Source organism: Amblyomma maculatum, chromosome 10, assembly GCF_055883805.1.
Source record: "Amblyomma maculatum isolate TAMU_Amacu chromosome 10, ASM5588380v1, whole genome shotgun sequence".
NCBI lineage: Eukaryota > Metazoa > Arthropoda > Arachnida > Ixodida > Ixodidae > Amblyomma > Amblyomma maculatum.
The window spans coordinates 50,937,342-50,958,587 of NC_139353.1; the positions used below are offsets into that span (position 1 = coordinate 50,937,342).

A 21,246-nucleotide genomic window follows, 5' to 3' on the forward strand; every position below is an offset into this window, starting at 1 on the left:
CGGATTGTTTTTCATTCTCCGCGTATTTCATCAAGCAGACTTCGAATTGGGATAGTTCAGAAGTCTGAGCGTGTTCATTCTTTACGAGATACATCATTCACCACACAATACGATCAACACGGGAATCGCATTGGGGACTCGGAGACATAATCCACAGCAATCCTGCTTTGTTGCTCGTGTGATGAATATGATTTTGGCATAGCAACAGTGTGCTCAGCTATATGGAGAAATATCTTGACTTGAAAAAAATTATGCCCTCCTGTCACCCCTCAAAATCATTTCGAAGTCTATAGAATGCATCCTGATGTTGAAATGACATCTGCGTTTGAGGTTAAAGAATCATTTGATTTTTTCCCTTGCAATGCAACTTTCTCTTGAGTTTATCAGCTTCTAATGCTGCTTTATACCGAATTGTTGCCGTCGTCAAATCGTTCATTCGGGACCCCTGCAAAGACGTCTGGAGATCCCACAGGAAATCTCTATCAGGGTAATTTCTAGGCTCCTTTGTAGACACGTTCAGAAACAGAAGCAATGTTTTCCCACCTTCAAAAACACTTATAAAAGACGTTTTGGCTGTAACCTAGCCACAGGCGCATAAAGCTGACATCGACTATTGTCCCTTTTATTTTAATACCGCGGTGAGAGCAACATACTACTCATTATTTGTCGCGTTATATTTCAAAGCGGAAAAAGGCAATTGAGTACATGGGCTTATTGCGGATATTCTTAGCATATAGTTGGTATAAATTTCTGAATGCGACTTGAGCTGAACAGCGATGGCTGCCTTGCAGTAGAACATTGTTCAAAAAGCCCTTGCACTGGCAATGTGCAGCTCACAGACGAGCATCTAATTTAAGGTTCGGTACATCGTTTTTTTCTTCCCTATGTGTCGTATCGTATTTTTTTTCACGAATTGACCGTCAGCAGGACGCAAAGGAGCAACTCATTTTTTTATTGCACGACAATGTAGAGCTCTCTTCTGACGTGTCAAGTAAAGGCTGGCACTGAATAACTCAACGATCGGTTAGTCCAGCGAGCATGGTTTAGGTTTAAAATTCTCGTGTTGGCGGCTGGCATTCGATCTGTTTCGATACAACTCATCTTAGAACCGTCTGTCCTGTGCATAGTTGCGGGCCTCGGGATGTTGTGCAATCCATAGGTGAGCGTACAATTGTATTCGCTAGGTTTTAAACTTAAGCGCAAAAAAAAAAGACAAACACAAGAGAGGAGACCGGACAACGCACTCCTGTCTCCTCGTACGATAATGAACCAACTAGCCAAGCAACAAGTTTTACTTCAGTTTAAAACTTCACGCGGCTAATCTATCTGTGCGCCTTTCACATCTGTCGACCTCTCTTCACGCTTTTTTTTTTGTAAATCTCATTTTTTGGTTTCCTTCTCTCATTGCACCTCTTTTTTTTATCCTATCCTCCCCCTCCCGGGCGAGGTCTAGTCGCAGTGTTCTACTGTTTCCCTTAAACTAAGAGGCAGTTACCAAACATCGGCCCCCCTCACATATACTATATTCAACCACACAGTATACTGACCTTGTACGCATAATCAGTATTTGCGTGTAAAAGATCATCACAGCTTCATCGTTCAGGTAAATTCCAACACTAGTTTTAAACGCAGTAAGGTATATTCAGCCATGGCGTACAGTTCTCTTTATTTAAAGTCTGGACCATAAATAGCGAACATCATTACCGTCTTTATCTGTATACGGGTGCCCGAAATAAGGCACGCAGGAACATAAACTAGTTAACTCTTTGTGTTGGTCTATATCACACTAATATTGAAATATCGCAAACTGTATTAACGCAGGACTCCTAATCTAAATTATTGAAGCTTGCATAAATTTCCAATGAACAAAGGCAGAGAGCATGGCAGGCCGCTGAGTGGCGGTGAAATATCCTAAATGCACTTTTTATTGGAAATGGGAACAACATCAGTGTGTGACACAACCACGAGGTGATGTCGGCGGAAAGTTATTTTGCTGGACTCTAGAAAGCTTGACTTTTTTAAAACAAACAAAAATCATGTCAACCGATCCATAACGAGTATAAATGAATTTAATCATTATATGGATATGGTTTCTCAGGAAAATTATTTTGCTATAAATAAAACAGAATAAACAAAGAAAAAATTATGAACAATATATGCAAATTATTTGGGAAGAATGCGTTAGCCCTACCGCTCTCTTGGATGGAGCTGCCGTTTGTGACTATCTTGGGTGAAGCATTGCCCTCCCCTGATCCCTTATAATTATTTTAAAGTTAAAGTCTTTCTAGGCTCATGGGCTGTGGAAATTGTCGCAGGAAATATTCGCACGATCGACAACTTTAGAAAAAAATCTGAAATCCAAAAACGATACCTCGGATCAGCAGTCGAGCGCTCAAACCGCTGCGCCACGCCGAGCTCGTGAGGAACCTATCGTAATTGTTATCAAGAGTGAGGACAATCCTAGCGGTGACAAAGACGATGAAGTCTGTGATAATTGTGATAGTAATAGTAGCGATGATAACGACACTTCAAAATGTGGTAATGACAATGGTGGTTATAAGGAAGAAAATTACAGTGCATTTAGCTGATAATGATGATAGTAGCGATAGTGATGATCATGACAGTATAGGGATGACAATGACAATCCAGTTGTTTTTAAAACAGTCATTCAAAGTGATTTTCGCCATTTCCGGTCTTAAGCAGAGGCCTGTAATTATCGCTGTTGATTTATGTATTGTTCTCAATGCATAAAAGCTTTAACGGGCAAATTAATTTTAGTATTTACTGAATTGTCCTACAGGCTTGCACTTTGACTATACTTTGATGTAAGCTTTGAAGTGTATAAGTGATTTAGCTATCGTGATGAAATCAATGAATGGTCAATTTGGGGCGTTTGTGTATCAGCTTGAGTGTCTTGGATTCGCTGTAATAAATATTTTCTTTTGGTTAAAATTAAAGCGGTCATGGCGTAGTTGTCATGGAAAAATACTTCTAAATGATAAAGTATTGTCTAGCAAGTTGACCAGTATTTTCAATCTGCGTTCTCTTTATAAACTAATGATGTTTGCCAATGTTGGTATTATTATTTTATTGCCAGGCTCATATGGGAGAATTTACTAAATGATGTATTGTCGATATTTTCTGTTTATTTTTCTCGTTTATATTTTGTTAAGGTTATATTTAGCTTTTATTATTATGTTGTTTTCTCTGCTGTTGGGTGGGCTCTTGAACTACTGTGATTAGTTTTTTATGCCTACTAATTACACTGAAGAATTTATTGCCGGCTTAGTTTCAGCCTACTGATGATACCATCGTTATCTTTTTAACTGGGCACAAAAAAATACGGGTTGCATGGACTGTGTACAACGAAGTGGTTTGAGAGGCCCAGCTAATTCAACTTTTAATAAACGTCAATACAACACTAGGGAGGTACATAAACTTTGAACTGTCAGCTTGAGAATAAAGTGAAATAGGGTATCGAAACAACGTTTATTCACTAAAAACCGAAGAATGACTATTCCTTAAGGCCAGTCATCTTGCAGGTGTGCATTTGTAACAAACGCAATAAAAAACGCTTGAGGGTCCAGGTATTGATCACAAGCATTTCAGCTGTGGCATCCTATTTGAAACTCTCCGTGGTTGAGTGTTGGCTTTCCGGTTAAAGTGAGTACTGTTTTGTGAAGAGTTATTACAATTCCTACTCAGTAACTAAGGGGATCAACGAACATACATATATATCTCTCATATGATTCTATGTTCCTGCATGAATGCTAGAGAAGTAGGAATCCCTTTTTAAAAAAACAATCTATTCTTTTTTACGCACCTGCCGCATATCATCTGTTGTTTACCCTAATAATTGCGCCGTTATCTCGGCTGAAATGATTCCTAAAATTAAGGTATAGAAGACTTTCTGTTAGACATTCCTAGCGCATTGTGTCTGGAATAATCGTGAAATCTGCATTTAGGTATCTATTTTATCTGAAAGCTCTAGAGAAAAAAAGGTGATCCTGGTCAATGTTTTTTGTTATTTTTCTGCATATACCTTCTCATTCATCCTACAACTTGCTATACTGCATTAAGGAAACCTTCCCAGCAAAGTCGCAATGTTACGTCATAAGCTCTTCGCTAGAAAATTATTAATAATAACTTGATGCAGCTTGTAATAGTTGTGTTGTGTATTCGAAAGCGCCTTTGGCTATTTCCAAAATAAACAGTTGTTTAACGGTCCCAGCTGCGAGTAAATCCAGATATGAAGAGCATTGTTATGTCTGAAGTGCAAAATCATAACCCCTTTTCTTTTTGTGCGAGCGATATGCACATAAGTGGTCCCCACTCACGACCACATTTCTTCGGCGATGGGTGCCAGGAATCTCTATGACTGAACGTTTTACAATAGCTGATTTTATATCCCATCCATTACAATTTCACCCAGCAAACACCCAGTTCAAGACCCTTATAGATATTCCGGACGTTGAAGAATCGGACTGAACAATGCTCATTATTTCTGCGAATTGCATTCTTGTTCAAAAGAGGCATGCATGAAAGGATCAGTGACCTGCACGCAAAAAAATAGAATGTGAAATTCAACGAGCAGCAATCTAAAGAATTATTTTACCTCAACAAAGGATGGCCACACAACTTCACTTTAAGGAAACGAGTGCATGTTGCGAACTGGCTACAATCATAGTAAAGAAGACGAAAAATTTCATTGGCACGTGAGTAATGCTGCAAACACAGACAAGGTTTTCTCTACTAGGTGAGAGTAGAAGCGAATGACAATTTTTAAATTGCTTCATACTGGGATGCCAGTGGTCTAGCACAGTGAGTTCTTGGCAGCTCAACATCCTTAGCTTTTCAGACGAATTCACGCTCGGCGTCCTTATGATTGTATTGGCGCTTGATCAGCTATTATCAAAAATATGTACAATCGTCAGCCACAGACAGCGCTATCTGCAAATATATCACAGATGGTAAGAAACATCGGAAGATTACGGATGTTTAGTGTTCTTGAAGCAGCAGCTTTTCCGCTGTTCAGAGTTATGCACCATAACAGTGGTGCAGAGTAGCACAATGCGCATCACAATAAGTAAAGCAGTACTTTCTTTAAAAGTGAGAGGCCTCCCTATTGAAAAAACTCCGTATACAGCAGTACAGAAAACATACGGATTCCGTTCCGATTTCCGCATCACACTTACGGAAAACAAACGGATTCCATACGTTCTTTAGGGAAGTCCTTGCGGAACTTACGGATTTCATGCGTCGGATGCGGATGGTCGTGTGCGGAGAACATATAGACGTCATGCGATCGATACGGATGTCCTAATGGAGTGTACGGAGCATGTACGGCGATTACGCACGGATGTGTGCAGAGCATACGGATTCCTCAATGACATGATGCTGTAACTACGGAGTGCGTACGGTTAATCCGGATACTCGGTGCGTATGCGGAAACTTCGCCGTACAGGCCGGCAAATGGGGAAGAAATGGACTTCACCACCGTCGCTTTAGCCACGCACGTCCCGAACGCAGTCGTTGCAAATAATTAATGAGGCTGTTTCGCTCAAACGTTTTTTTATTTAGTGAGAGAATCATACGCATATGCATATGCCACGTAAAGAATTACTCGCGGTGACAATTAAGACGCACAGGAAAATGGCTCGCGCAGTGGATAGCAGTGGCAGACGCAGTCGATCGGCAGCATGAACGATCGCCACGCCTTGGCCGCTATCACTTTGAACGTTATCAACGTTCATTGAACATACGGATAGCACCAAAATCTATCGCGAACTTCAGAAGAAAAAAATTGCACGGTCTTAATCATTCTTCTCCGCAGTCCGTTTGCGGGTGATTGCGTCATTGCCGATCTTCGCTTAGAAGCGTTTTTTAGTGAAGCTGGGCAAATGTGATGAGTTGCTTGTACCTGAAAAGCTGAGTGACCGTAGGGATTTGAAAACAGTGCTACATGTGTTTTAATAAGAGATTCACAGGAATATCTGCATGCAGTGAGCCTTAATTCTGAGAGGGTTCGTCTTCTACAATTTAATTTCATTCATTTTTCTCTGAGGGCATTACATAAGAGGGGAGCAAACTCAATATGCAATGCGAACAAAAACAGGAAAACATTAGAACAACAAGAAAACAGAAACTAGAGAAAGAATGCACAAGTTAAACGGAACAATATGAAAAACAAAATTAACAATATACCATAAGTAAATGATGCCGAAACTGTTATACAAATCTATGTTATATGCATGAGGTATTAAACACGCGAAAAAAGGCAAGACAAGGAAAAAGTGCTGTCCCTGTCCTCGCGGCGGCCCCGCGCCCACAATTCCGCCGACGTTACCATCGATGCCTCACGAAAGTTGGTCGTTCAGTTTTACGCTGAATGACTTGGGATCAGTACATGATACGATGGTGTTTGGCAGGGCGTTCCACAGTACTATTGCATCCGGAAAAGTGACTAATTTAGCGCTAATAAAGTGAGACAACTGATACGTGCAATGCTATGATTTAGTAGCAAGTTTACTGGATTAAGTGAGTGATGAGCGTTTCGCATTTTGGAGGTGCTAAAATTCTTCAAAAACAAAGTAGATCTTGTTTTAAACAATACTCTGATACCCCCAGGTTCTTTAGGTTTTGCGAGTCAATTCACAGTTTCACGTCACGCTCACAGGTTTTTGAGAAGTTCATTTGAAAGTAGGTTGTCTGACACTGATACAGTGAGAATGGCTCTGCATGTTCATCACAAAACACAAGTCTGGCTACAGAAAACAGGAATCTAACTTTTTATGTGAAGGGGTTCTGAACACATAGAGAGCATGAACAAAAAGTAACTTTAATGATGGATGAAATGCAACTTGAAGCATTTCAGATTGCAAAACTGGCTTGATGGATGCTGCCATTCAGTTGTGAAGCCCTGCAAAAACAGCCCACGTATTCATGCTCCAGCGGTTGCATTCTTCAAACAAAGACGTACACATCATACCTGTGGCACAACTTGATGCTAAGGTGCTGCATGACTTCCTTTGGAGGCCTGTTATTGACCTGGAGGCATCTGCTTTCTGAATTATAGCATTGATATCAGACAATAACTTCATAAATAGGAAAGCTATGTGAATATTTGCTAAGCCCGCAAGGCATTAGCATTTTGTGCCAGCATCCTGACAATCCCTCGCGCCCCTTATTTCTTCTAGTGGACCTAATTCACTTGCTTAAGTGTTGTTTTATTTAGCTAAGTGTATAAGCTTCATTTTGCAGGCACTTCTTTAAAATATCTATGGCATATTTATTGCTGGGTACAACTAAAGAGAAAGCAGCAGCTGGTATTTAGCCCCAGTTATAAGCACCCTGTACCCTGTAGAATATAATGACAATAATGTGATCTACAACATGCTCAAGAAAACAGTAACCAGCTTGAGCTTAAGGTAATTGAATGCATCATTATACAAAACAGCAAGACACTGAAAATATTCAGCTAGCAGCTAGCAGCAAAGTTTTGCCATCACTGCACTTCTACTTCCGCATGTTTATTAACAGTAGCTGCATCTTACAAATTGCGGGCCATAATCGAATTGTTAGAAAAGTGTGAACCATTAAAATATAGAAACAACAGAGCTGAATAAAATGTTTGACCTTACCAGTATGCTGTAGATGCTCTTCACTCAACTTTTCTAAAAGTAGTAGGAATACTGCATCAACAAACAGCATAAATGGTGTAAATTCGGTTGGGGAAGGATGCCTGAACAGCACAGCACAGTGTAGAATAGGAGGCACATCTCGTCACCAGTCGGCTGTGACATGTGCATCTCAGGTCAACAATGCGTCTGAGCATACACTACAATGATAACAGAGTTGTATAAAATAGTGTTGTTTACATATATGTATATGAACTTCAACTTGTATTAATTGCTCCCTTGCCTCGTTTCAGACAGATGTGAAAATATTGCAAGAGAAAATTTCGCACCTAAAGTTGAGAAATAAATTATTGTAAATTTGACAATTCTTGACCATGCCACCCCCCAATCACGTTCTGCATTTCACTACTACAAAGATGGTCACCCAGAAGTGCACTCATTTTTTTATTATTCAAATGCTTGCCATAAGGCATAGAATGAGGCTGCCTTCTTAAAGGAAGTCATGCAGTCTATTTTATTCAAGAAAACTTTTATTATTGTCCATTGGCCACAAGTGTAAATGTTCCTCCTTTATAGCCGGCAGTCCAACTTCTTGTAGTTGTCTTACTCTTGACGGCTGCATTCCTGGGCACGTCTATAAAAGGTGGCGAAGATCCAACTCGGCAGTTGGCCTTGTACACTTAGGGTATGTGCTCTGCACTGCATCCTCCTCAGAGCCCCGTCGGCACGTCACCGCCGGGGTAAAGGCACTAATTTTTGTAAGGGACACCTCCTCCATTCTCGTTATGTTATGAGGGAGGGATTAAGTGCACGAGGGAAGAAAGGAACGTGCACGTTTCTTTGCAACAAATACCAAGGTTGGGAAAGTGTAGCGAGTATCATGGGAGGCTTGGTGGCGAGCCATTCGTGTTAGAGGCTTGGTGTGTAAGCGTATTCGTTTTTTGATGATCTATGCTATTGCCGTCTACTTGTATCCAATGAACCTGAATGCGTTTTGTTATTTCCTTATTTAGAGCATGTATCTCTTGGGTACCTCTTAAGGTTCTTGTAACTCTCTTGAGCTGTTTAATAGCTGCTAGAGAGTCAGTGTAAATGTGAGCTTCGATTATAGATGGTATTGCATTTATAGCCTTCATCGCATCATGGATAACATAAAGCTCCATTACAAGTGAGAGCACACAATTTGTTTTTTTTTTCTTTTCGAGACCATTGATTTTACTCACACAAAATATGTATGCTGAGGAGCTGCCTCTGCATTTGCGTGCATGATCAGCATAAAACGTATTCCAGTGACTTTTTGAAAAAGGGATGTGCACAGTGCACATTAAATCCTATGAGCTTTTTTTTATTTTCTTTGAATTGAATAATCCGTCAAATTACCCAAAAGTGCTCTTTATGTATCATGCCATATATATCCTCTACTGCGAAATCTCTGAAAAGTGGCATGCGTGGAGTTAGGGACACAGCTAAAGGTGCATTTCAACAGGACGTATAGTAACTGCATGCTTTGTTTTCCTGTTAATTCTGTATGCTATGAGACAAAATTGAAGTGATGAACATTTAAGGTGATGGTCATTATAATTGCAGTGGAAACCTATCATAAAACTTGTGTGCTAATATCATCGGGCATATAGGGCTTGATATGGCTTCAGAATTTCATTTTGTGCAGCTGTATGAATTTAGTGATATATCAAGTGACAGCCTGCAAGTCGGACTTGAACATAGCAGCATTGCATGGCAACAAATCTATATATAAAAGGCGTGAACCGCGACAACACTTCGTCACCGGGCCTCGCTACAGCTTGCGCCATTCTGAAGACCATGCGAGGGACCAACGCTACGATTCTGGCTGTGATGGTATTGAACTGTACATTCAATGCAGCGATACTGAACTTAGCATATGCTGGGGTACTTAGATTTACTGCAACATTACGCTGGTAATGACCTGGTATCGACACAAAAATTAAATAGTAGTAAATTACGGGATATACGGCAGAAGCCCACAGAAAAGAGCAGGGCAGAGGCGTCGCTTTACTGATTGGAAAGAAGATCCCGTACATTCGGCATGAGATCCGCCACACAGCCTGCTATCTAGAACACCTCACGATTGAGATCATACCGAATGACCACGTAGGGAACAAGCAAAGCATCTTCCTCACCAATCTGTACAGCAGCCCTAAGGATACGAGGCAAGGGTTTAGAGGCATTCTGGCCAAGATTGCGCACATTGCCAAAGACAGTCCGCTGATTATAGGTGGAGATTTTAACGCCGCACACCAGGCTTGGGGCTACGCGTATCCCTCTAGCAAGGGAGATCGTCTGCTCACGACAGCCTCCGATCTCGACTTCACGCTGATCACAGACCCGGAGACCCCAACCAGATGTGGCACTTCCACATGTCGAGGCACCACACCGGACCTTACTTTTGTCCGGGGCCTAGAAAAATGTGTCTGGCACAACTCGGGAATAGACCTTGGGAGTGACCACTATATTCTCCGAATTGATGCAGAGATACCGGGAAAGAGGCAACGGGAATACAAACTTATCGATTGGGACAAATTTCGTGCAATACGGGCACAGCCATCCAACTCATCAGGAGCAACCACAAAGCACACGATAACGAGCTGGACCGAACAGCTCAAAGTAGACATCGCAGCCTCGGAACGGACAATTACCACGGACGTTAAGGTAGAGAGGATGGACAGCCGGCTAGCGAATCTTCTCGAAGCCAAACATTCAATTCTATCCAAGTGGAAGGGTCAGCGTCCTAACAGAAGACTACGAAGGAAACTAGCCGAACTCAACAAGACCATTGAACAATACTGCATGGTTCTCTCCCGACAACAATGGGATTAAGTCTGTAACTCCTTCAATGGGCAAATACGCAGAGGAAATGGGTGGGGACTCATAAAACACCTCCTCGACGAACACGGAACAAAGTCCAAAACTACGCAACGGATCAGGCTAAGCAAATTAGTACATCGCGAGAAGCAAATCGGTACCGCCGAAGCCCTTCTGGATGACCTTGCCAAACGGTACTTACCGCTTAAATTGGAGCTACCAAGTACCTTACAAAGGAAAAGCTATGACGGTGCCCCAAACTCAGAGCTAGATACGGACTTCACAGAAAGCGAAGTGCGCTTCGCAATTCACGAACTCAACAGTAACTCTGCAGCCGGCCCCGATGGTATCACAAATCGGGCTCTCCGAAACTTAGAGGACGACTCGGTCACGTTCCTAACGCAACAAATCAATGAAGTCTGGAAAACTGGCCAACTACCTGCAGAGTGGAAGCATGCCAATACGATCCTCATCCCAAAACCGGGCAAGCCGCTGGGCCTACCCAACCTAAGGCCGATCTCACTGACGTCCTGCCTAGGAAAGCTAGCCGAACACGTCATCCTGAATAGACTATCGGAATACGTAGAAGAAAAGGAGTACTTCCCTTAGAATATGATTGGCTTCAGGCCAGGTCTCTCAATGCAAGACGCTATGCTACGCATCAAGAAAAGTCCGTTGGATCGCTCCACACGAGACACCAAGGCACTACTGGGACTCGACGTGGAGCAAGCTTTTGACAAAATCCAACATCAAGCCATTCTCAAAGCCATACCTGACCACAATCTCGGAACACGCTTCTACCACTACGTCAAGGCGTTTCTGCAGGATCGAACGGCCACTATCCGGATAGGCGACCACGTCTCGGAGAGCTTTAATCTGGGCGATAAGGGAACACCACAAGGCTCAGTACTTTTACCATTCTTATTTAACTTGGCGATGGCAAAGCTTTCTCGCGCATTGGGTGAAATTGCTGATGTGGAGCACACCATATACGCAGACGATGTTACCATCTGGAGCACCGGTGGCATCGATGCGGAATTGGAAGCGCGCATGCAAGAAGCCATCACGGTTACCGAGGCCCATCTTGCCCCAATGGGACTTCGATGCTCTTCTAGAAAATCCGAGCTACTCATCTACCACCCCTCAAGACCAGGGCGCCCGTCCAACGACTAGCGCCGACACCACACACCATGTATAGAGATACACGACAGGAATAGAAATCGCATACCCACGGTTGATAAAATACGAATTCTAGGATTAATCATCCAAAGCAACGGGTCCAACTGGGCGATGCTTGACAGCATCACGATCAAGTTTGCAAACGCGATCCGGATGTTTCGGCGCATCATGAATAGGCACAGGGCACTGAGCGAGGACAACGCTATTCAAATGGTCCATGCTTTTGTACTCTGTCACATCACATACGTGGCTGCAATGCTCAACTGGAAAAAGGAACATGAGAGAAGGCTTGAAGTACACATACGCCGAGCTTTCAAGACAGCGTTGGGGCTCCCCGATAATGCCTCCACTGAACTACTCTTACAGCTAGGAGTGCACAATACCCTTGCCGAAATCATCGAGGCACAACACACGGCACAGATTGCACGCCTATCAAGCACCAAAGCGGGCAGAGAGATTCTCGTTAAGCTCGGCCTGAACACCATAGTAGAAAAGGACAACGTCCTGCAGTTACCTAAAGTCGTGCGAGAAGCAATCAAAGTGTCCCCCTTCCCAAGAAACGTTTACCCGATCCAAAATCAAGGAAGAAGGCTCGCCCGCGCCAAAGCCCTCGCTGCGGACGCGGCACAGTTCCCCGACCAGACAGCTTTCGTGGATGCAGCGTACATACCGGGAAAGCATGCCTACTCGGTAGCAGTAGTCGACGGACACGGGCGTACGCGCAACTCACTCACACTTTACACCAAGAAGCCAGAAGTAGCTGAACAAGCAGTGATAGCACTAGCTCTAAAAGACTCGGGCTTCCCAACTGTATACAGCGACTCTAGAGCAGCCACTCGAGCTTTCGCCAAGGGCGGGATAGACAAGACGACGCTACTGATCTTAGACGGAAGTAACATACCGATCACTCCATCGTATGGTTCCCGGCACACATGGGCAGCTTAGGGGGCGGCCTGCGGAATCTCAATGAGATCGCACACGAGGCGGCGCGAGGACTCATCGACCGCATCCCTCCGGTTTCCCCTGCTACTCCACATATCGAGTACAGAGATCAACTATTCACGTACAACGAGCTCACTAAGCCCTTTTATCTAAGCAGACGAGCACTTCCCCTCCCGGATAAGAAATTAGCCCGCAGCCAATCAGTCACGTTACGCTTGCTCGAAACAAAATCATACCCCAACACCTGGCGCATGAAGCCCATCGACCCAGACTACGACGGACAACATGTGTGTGAACGGTGCAGTGATCGTGTAGACTTAAACCATATGCTGTGTGGTTGTGCATCGAGCGACGCCCATGCCAAGAACAAAGAACGTTGGGACAAAGCTTTAAAGAGTGCTTCCCTACATGATCAGCTTCGGGCTGTCCAGGAGGCCCGCGCGGCGGCGGAGAGCTGCGGGCTCTCTGTGCCGACGTGGGAGCTGCCCTCTACACCTGGTGCCTAGCCGAGTGTGCTCCAGGACCCCTACTGTGGGAAATAAAGTTTTACCAAACCAAATGTGGTAATTTATCATTAGATATCAAAAAGGTAGGAAAATATGTTTGCTAGCCCGACAGCACCTGGCTGAGGCGGCGAAAATAAAAGGATAGTGAGGAAGTGGTACAGGAAATCAAAGAAGAGCGACAGAAAGAAAGCACAGGGTTGGTAAAAATAAGAAAGTAGAGATATATAGACTATATATGGTATATTATTGTTACGGGGGTATTTCAGCTTGTGGTTGCAGAGAGCGCAGACGGGAGACAAGGCTTTCACACAACAAGCCTTTCCTGCAGTCACCAGCCGACACTGCTCATACGTCGTCGTTTTCGCCAAAACTACCGAGATTCTTCTTTTTCCTTCTTAAGCGCATATCAGCGCATGCATCGCCTAACGTAACACTAACCCCCCCCCCCCCCCCCCCCCAGCTGAAAAGCACCGTCCCGGTGCGTACTAGCCTCCAAACCAGTCTCCGTGTAGTATGGCTTTAGGCGTGCAGCATGGACCGTCTCGGTGCGTGGTGTAGGGGTATGGCGTGTGGGATGCAAGGGTGCAACTTCGTATGTCACTGGAGTCACTTGTAAAATACGGTAGGGTCCTGTATAATGGGCCAAAAAATTTCCGAGAGGGCGACGCGGTGAGCTGGGGTCCAAAGCACCACAAGAGACCCGCAAGAATAATGGGTGTTGCGATGACAGAAATCATAGCGACGTTTCTGGGAGAGCTGGGAGGGTGTGAGTCGGTTGCGAGAAACAACGTGGGCAGCATCAGCTCGAGCTATGGCATTATCTGGAGCTCTCTTCATGAAATTCCGCTGGTATGATATGGTAGTAATATCAAAATGGGAATGTTGATTCAGCTGAAATGTTCGTAATGCTTGCTATTTGCTACGTTGATATTTTGAGATTAATCGCATGAATCTGGTACAAAAAAAAAAAACAGTTCTAAAGTTTCTGCCGTCATTTTACAAATGTTTCGGCTCATCCTTTGGAGCAAGTGGCGAGAACGTTAAGATTGAGACGCTTTCCGAAGGAAGCGCGGCCGATTGCGCAACCCTCACCCCGGCGTCACGCATCATCACCACCGTTCACACAGGCGCCCGACCGCGTTGCGAAAGTCTAAGGTGGAAGACGCCAGAGCCGTCGGGGAAGGGTAAGAAGTCATGGTCACATATGCCATGTCCTGTTCTCCCTCTCATTGTAAACTGGCAAGGTGGCGTGCGATGGCCACGACTTCTGAAATTATCGAGTAAGCACAGGCATGCCGAGGAGGATGAGCATATAATCATCAGTACTGCTGTGTTTGTTCACCATCTCTACACCCCGTTTAACTTGTGGAAAATTCCGGCATGCTTTAAGAGTGCACCAAGCTGTGACATTTCTCTCGAGGTCACGTTATAGCTGTGAGCTCACGCATTGTGAAGCTCGGTGAGCAGCTGAGCTTGAAGTTTACACAAGTTCCTTTCCACAAATGTAGACTCCTGTCTCATTTTTAAATTGGCCTCTGTGGTATTTTCTGTTAGTTTTTCTAAAGCCTTTTCGCCCGTAGCTACGAATTAGTCGTCCTTCGCGTCTCCGTGATTAAAAGGCCATAAAAAGGAATTTAAGATTAGAAAACGCAGACGACCAATAGGTATGCCAGTAATCTTCTTCACAAGGCAAATATTTTTAAGCTGCCTTCTTTAGCACAGAACGCATGAGTCAGGCAGGTCTCTTGCTCCGCCCCTCTGGCATTCTCCGACTAAGCTCGATTGGCATTTCCTGATTAATATGAATTTATTTACAGATTGCGTGCATTTGGCACGTATCGCTCGGAGCGCGGCCTCTCCAAACGACACTCCAGTTCAGTCTCTTCTGTCGTCTTCTCTCGTCCCTTCGTACACCGTGCTCGCTCCGACTCCTTTCTCCCTCCGAGGGTCCTCCTCGCCAGCTCCACGGCTGTCTTCGCGTCCCAAGCTCCCAACACCTCGGAGGTTTAAGCCGGCGACCATTGCAGGCACCCGTTCCCTGCCGCGGGCAGCGGCTAGCTTGGATGACACGGCAGTGCACCTTGCGGGAGCCCATACATTTTTTCTCCTTGCCATCCTCCCGGCGCCGGTTCTCCGGTCACCACCGCCATTTCGCTGCTCTGCTTTCGGGAATGTGTTTAGTCCGCCAATGCTTCGCGGGGTGAACGGCATACACAAACACGCAAAAGCCGATCTTTCTCCTGGTGCTTGGAGAAACACACAGCGTGCACGACACCCCCATCACCACTGTGATGCATGACTTCTAGGAATGCAGCACACTTCAGCACCGGTCGCGCGGCACACAAACAGGGTAGATATCTCGTGACTTCATATTCAGCGCACCATGGCACCCCAACAAGGCGACCATACAATACACAAATAACAGAAAAAGGCTACCAAGGGCCATTCGTTCTCCCTTTCGCCTCCTACCCTAAACAACGGCACTGTCGTCAGCATCCTTGGTGCTGACCATTACAGTTCCAACTGCGTCTACGCTCTCCACTCTGTTGTCACCCTTCCCGCTCCGCTTAGTGCGGTCACCCCTACTGACCCTACGGTTGCACCTTCTAACCGCTCCGGATGTGTATCATTATCAGAGATCGCATCAACCTTGGATGCCTGCTTACCTGTCACTGCACAGATATTGTAGTGTCTAAGACATCTGAATCAGTTCTCTTCAATACACGCTTTTCTACCGCGCCGTGGCTAACCGCTCCGACCTGCTTCCGTACGTCTCTGAAAGTAGAGTCGTCCGTGCCTGCGTGACGAAAAACCTCACCTAGTTCAGTAGCACCATGTGGCTCGCTTGACGCAGTAATAGCTCCGGTCGCCGCCACGACTCCGCACAATCCATCACCTCCGCTGCCCGCTGGCGTGGTCTGATGCGTTATCACTGTGGTTTCTCCCATCAACTGCGCGTGCGTGTCCGGGATGATAAGGGCATCAATCCCTGGGGATAACCTGTCTGTCAAAGCACAGAAAACTTCTGTGCCAGCCGTGGCTGCACCTACGTTTTTAGGAGTAGCCAACAGTTTCAAAGGGACGTAAACCAATTTTGCCAGCACTTGCTCTCCAAACGCATCAGTTGATTTTATGCTTGAACCAGTAACCGACATATGGTCTTCCAGAATTGACCGTCTGATGACACTAACCTTCGCTCCTGAATCCAAGTGCCCCACGAAGTTGGCCTTTCCTTAACCGACTGCGATCGTTTTGATGACGCGGAACGGGCGTTTTTCACCATTCACGTTTTCATTCCCGAAGTTAGTTCCCGCAACACGCGCCACCAAGCCTTAAAACGTGCTTAAAAAACGCGAGCGCAATTTTATTTTCTGTTGCATTCCTGAACGCAGGGGGTTAGTATTATTTTAAAATTTTCGCCTCTTTATTAAAACTCAGCGGCCTCATCCATCTACCGTAGCAGGGAAGAAGGGCGCTGCGGTCGCTTTCCAATCAACTCACGCCGGACCGGCGATCGTTTTGGCCGACTTCGCTCCGCGCAGTCTTCCAACTGTCTCTGTCTAAGAACGTTGGCCTTCGGGGACCACAAGCGGACGTGGTCTAGCCATGCGGCCAGTGTCGTGGATAGGGACTCCTTACGGAAGCAGCTGGAGGAAACTTTTCCAGGTCCTCTGCCAGACCAAGTCCAGGATCTGGATTTGATTACGCTTGTATAGGACACGAACCAGGACAACGAAGCAGTAACAAGTACTGGAGAGCTATGAGGTACGCCGTAGTAGAGGGCTTCAGAAATTTTGACTACCAGGTGCTCTTTAACGTGCAATGACATCGCACACTACACAGCAGCCTTGCCTTTCACCTCCATTGCAAAGCGGTCTCCGCTGCCGGGCTTTTAACAAGCTTCCTTGGTTTCGGCAATCGAGCGCTGTAACTGTTGAAGCGCCGTGGAGGGTCGTCAAAGCTATCGCGGTAAACTCTCAACTCAAAGCATAGACTCCCTCGAAATTATTTCTTAAGCTTATAAATTATTAACCGATGCCTTCAGCAGATGTCGCAAAAATAAGTACAGTTTCAGAAAGTTTTACTGATAGTTAACAGGCAAACGTATTTAAATTTCAGAATCCTTAATTTGCAAATATAGTTTATTTAGTGCTCATGAATGCATGCACGGCAATCTATCTGTGTTTAAGCAATCTGCGATTTGTGAACAAAAATTTCTTTTCTAATGTACAGCACTGCATAGGTCGCATATACAAGTAATAAGACATTGCATGGCAAAATGTCGTAGAAACACTGACCTTTCAGCGCGTCCAAAAGGCGTAGAGGCAGGCCAGAAGTAAAATCGTAACTGTCATATATATTCTTTTTCAAATATTTGGATCGGTCTAACAAAATAAAATTTTACATCACATTTTAGATTAGCAAAGCAGATAACAATATGCAGAAAAACAGTACTTATGCATTATTCTTTTCTTGCAAAACACGATCGTCCTACACATTGATATACAGAGCAGAAAATCACCACGTTTACTTGGGGCGAACAGCTGCGAGAAAGCATTTTTGCCGTTTTGTTTTCTGATACCATGAATTATAACAGAGTAAACCTGACATTTTATGACGTTCCTGACTAGGGATTCAGCTGCATCTCAGAAATGTGAGCAGTGAGTTCCCTCTGCGAATCAATATATACCATGTTCGTTTCTTTGTATTCATTTTATATTCCAAACATGAAAAGTAGTTTGGTTTCGTCGACCATACAAACTATAACTAAACTTTTAGTGGAAATATTGTAGTACTGGAAGCTGCGATTAAATGGGAACCGTGATCTCCACCACGATCATTTGCTGGAGGGCCGACCATTGATGACTGTTTTTAGTGAAAACTACTTTGTTTCGCAGCTGATCCTTTTATGCGCTCCGTATACTCTACCAGTGCAGAAGTGTTACATCTGAAGTTAAAGCTAGTGGCCATTTGGTATGGGCGTTGCAACGTAAGGCCACGCGAGATGGCATTCTTTGCCGCATGAAGGATCTTAAATCGCTGCTACCTGTGTATATGTAGTATTTCACTTTCTGAGCGACTTCTGTCACAAAATTTGGCTACACAGGAAGGAGGATTATCCTAAATAAGTGCCATGAACGCAAAAAGAAAACCAATCGTAAGCTCACAGTAGAAACATTTCCGCTGCTCAATTGCGCAATATTTGTTCTTTAATTTTCTATATGAATTTAAGAACGTATTTTGCGCACACAACTGCTCGCACACTATTACATGGGCATGAAGGGAACTACCGAAGTAAGAAGACAAGTAGGTTATTCTTTGGCAGCACCATTGACGTTTTTTTGTTCTGCGCAGAACTTTTTATGTGTTAATGTTAAATAAATCTGCCGTAGCCATTCCTGATCCCATACATTTCCAACGAAGCTTCTCTGTGACCTCGAAATATCCCTTACGATTATAAGGAATCCAAGCAAAAACCCTAAGAAGACCTCCTGTGAAGTCAATCGTAGACTTCAACCTACGCCCCCGTCAACAGTATAGCACGTCTCCGCTGCATCAGGTGCTTCTGCTTCAAGGACCTCTGTATCGTGCAAATCTATTTCGAAGTTTGCGAGATAACACCAAGTTTAGGAGCAATGCTCAGGGCTGTTCATGTTTAAGATGGGCCACGAGCACGCACATAAAGACTAAGGTCTAGGACGGTGTGTAGAAAAAGTGCATTTTTCGTGTTTTTTTAGCTCAAGATGGCGACCCTCCAACATCTTCGCTAATGGGCTCCCGCTTTTTTACCGGTCGTCTTCTACCTTCTCGCTGGCGCTGTAAGAGCCGTTCAAAAAATTTAACACACTTCCGGCCGCTAAATATCAGGTGTTGATCTCCAAGGGCACAAGCTTCTGTATTGCTCGCGTAGCCACAAATTTGTCGCCGAGCTTGTCCTTGCAGGAGCGTATGTAACCACCAGCACCCCTAAAAACTTCTATGACTCGGTCCAGTTTCCTCAACTGCCTGGGAAGTTTTCAGCATAAACAAGCACTACGTCGGCAAGTTGAGTTCAATGGTGCGGAACGACCTGCAGGATATTCTTCTTCATCCATCTTTTTTAATAATCTTCAGAGGCGTTGCCTGTGCTTACATCAGCGCACAGCCTCCGCTGATGTAAAGCACACGGCGGCCCCAAGTTCGACACGATATAGGTGAGTGGTCTGGAGTTCACAACGACTTCTACTTCTGTTAACACTGTCATCAAATCTTCACAGTTAAGTCGAGTTTTGCCTGGAATTTTCCACAGAGAAAGATTTCTGGTTTGTATCCATCGCTCCTACCAGCCTCCCCACCATGGGGTGTTAGGCACAATAAACCTCCATGCGTTACTGTGTTGCGGAGGTGTCCTGCTACTTCTTTATTGCACTGCTGTCGATGCAGCCAGGGGAGATCGTAAGATGTCTTCTCGAACGTCTGGGCGTTGTCAGAGTGGATGACATGAGGTAGGCCTCTTCGGGAGACGCAATGGCTTAAGCTTATCAAACACGCTGCTGCTGACATAGAGACCAACTCCAAATGCACAGCACGGGACGCGGCACACATGAATGGCGCAATGTAGCACTTGGCTTCTCCGTTGGGTGAGGATACAAAGAGCGGTCCCGCAATATCAATGCCGATGACTTTGAAGTGGTTCCTTGAACAAAGTCGGTGACTCGAAACAATTACAACCGGAGAGCGGGGAAGCATATTCGTGTAACATTACCATACAAAGCAGCCCGGATCGCTCTTCGCTAAACTTCGCCCTGGATAAATCCATAGCGTCTCTTAGCTGTGTAAACTTGTCATGAACGCCACAGCTTAGCAGTTGGCAATGCGCTCTAACCATCAGCAGCAGTGCAAAGTGATGATGTGCTGGAGCTCTTCGGCCGAGGTTAGGTTGGCCAGACGCCCACCCACTTGAAGGACGCCTTCTGTGTCTAAAAACGGGTTGAGATCCTTTATACGGGGCTTCTTGTAGATTGAAGCGCCATTCGTCAGGCAACAGATCTCCGCAGGGAAAACTGCTGAACCAATGTGACCCCAAGTCGATCCGAACAGACCAGCTCTTCAGCTGTTAACGGACTGGTTTCTCCCTCTTGCGGCGACAACAGTCGACAAATCGAAGAACCTATACCTTGACCCAGAGGAGTCTGTGTCTTGCTGCTCAGTGTAACGTCATTCGTCGGGCTCGGAGACTCAACAACAGCCGCTGCGCAAGCAACAGCCACCTCACTTCTGATGCCAGTTCTGCTATCGATAGCGTTCAGCGGCTGCACTGGCCATTGGTCTGCTGGTCTTTGCAGCCACTCGAGTCCATGCCAACATGTGAGGCTGCATATTACCTTTCCTAAGGAAACTGCAGGAGTCAGGAGGTGAGCAGGATTGTCCGGTCTCGGACAAAATCTCCATTTAGAAGGGCTGGTTCTTTCCCTGATCTGTTATCCGGTTACGTATAAACTGCTTTCATTTGCTGACATCGGCTCGTATCCGGGACAAAGCAATAGTGGAATCTGTCCATATCTAGTACTCAATCCTGCAAATCGGAAAGCTGCTCAGCACGTAGCTTAAAACCCATGACCCTACCAGACTTCCGAGAAACTCTCAACGAGGCAAGGTTATCCACAAGGCTACACGGGACTTGTGAGAACTAGAGGGGAGTTCTCTCGGTGTATTGGCCATGGTATAGATCACTGCACCGTATAACAGGCGAATCATCGCAAAACGCGTTTACTTCCAGTACGCTAGGTAGCTTGCTTCCCCTACTGAAGTAACGCGAGATTGGAAGCGCTTGCACTTTCGGTAGTTGTACCAACTCACGTCATTCACCTTGTACGTCTTCAGGGAGGCATTTATCCCACCCGATGCCACGTTACCATAGTTTCTGTAAGAAGATTAGTATGCAGATGGTAAAAGGCTGGATAAATCCCAGGGATCGAAATTTCTTGACGCTTCTTGTAGGACGAACCGTTTTGTGTCGGTCTTCGCTAAGGAGGTTAAGCATAATAGCTATGGAAAAGATAAAAATGTCTGGTCTGGGACGCCAAGCAATGCCGAGCACGTTGACTGAAGTCTCACCAAGGACGGCCATGTCCTCACCTGAGTAGTGGTGTGCTTGCTCT

At 45.1% G+C, this 21,246-nt stretch overlaps 1 long non-coding RNA gene across 1 annotated transcript in view; it reads left to right on the forward strand.

Annotated features, from left to right (window-relative positions):
* Positions 1-4,613: 4,613 nt before the first annotated feature.
* The window catches only part of LOC146176362 (uncharacterized), a 34,130-nt gene continuing 17,497 nt past the window's right edge, over positions 4,614-21,246 (forward strand). The window contains exon 1 of the long non-coding RNA XR_014701523.1: positions 4,614-4,715. This is a non-coding gene — a long non-coding RNA (uncharacterized LOC146176362). The remainder of the gene's footprint in view (positions 4,716-21,246) is intronic.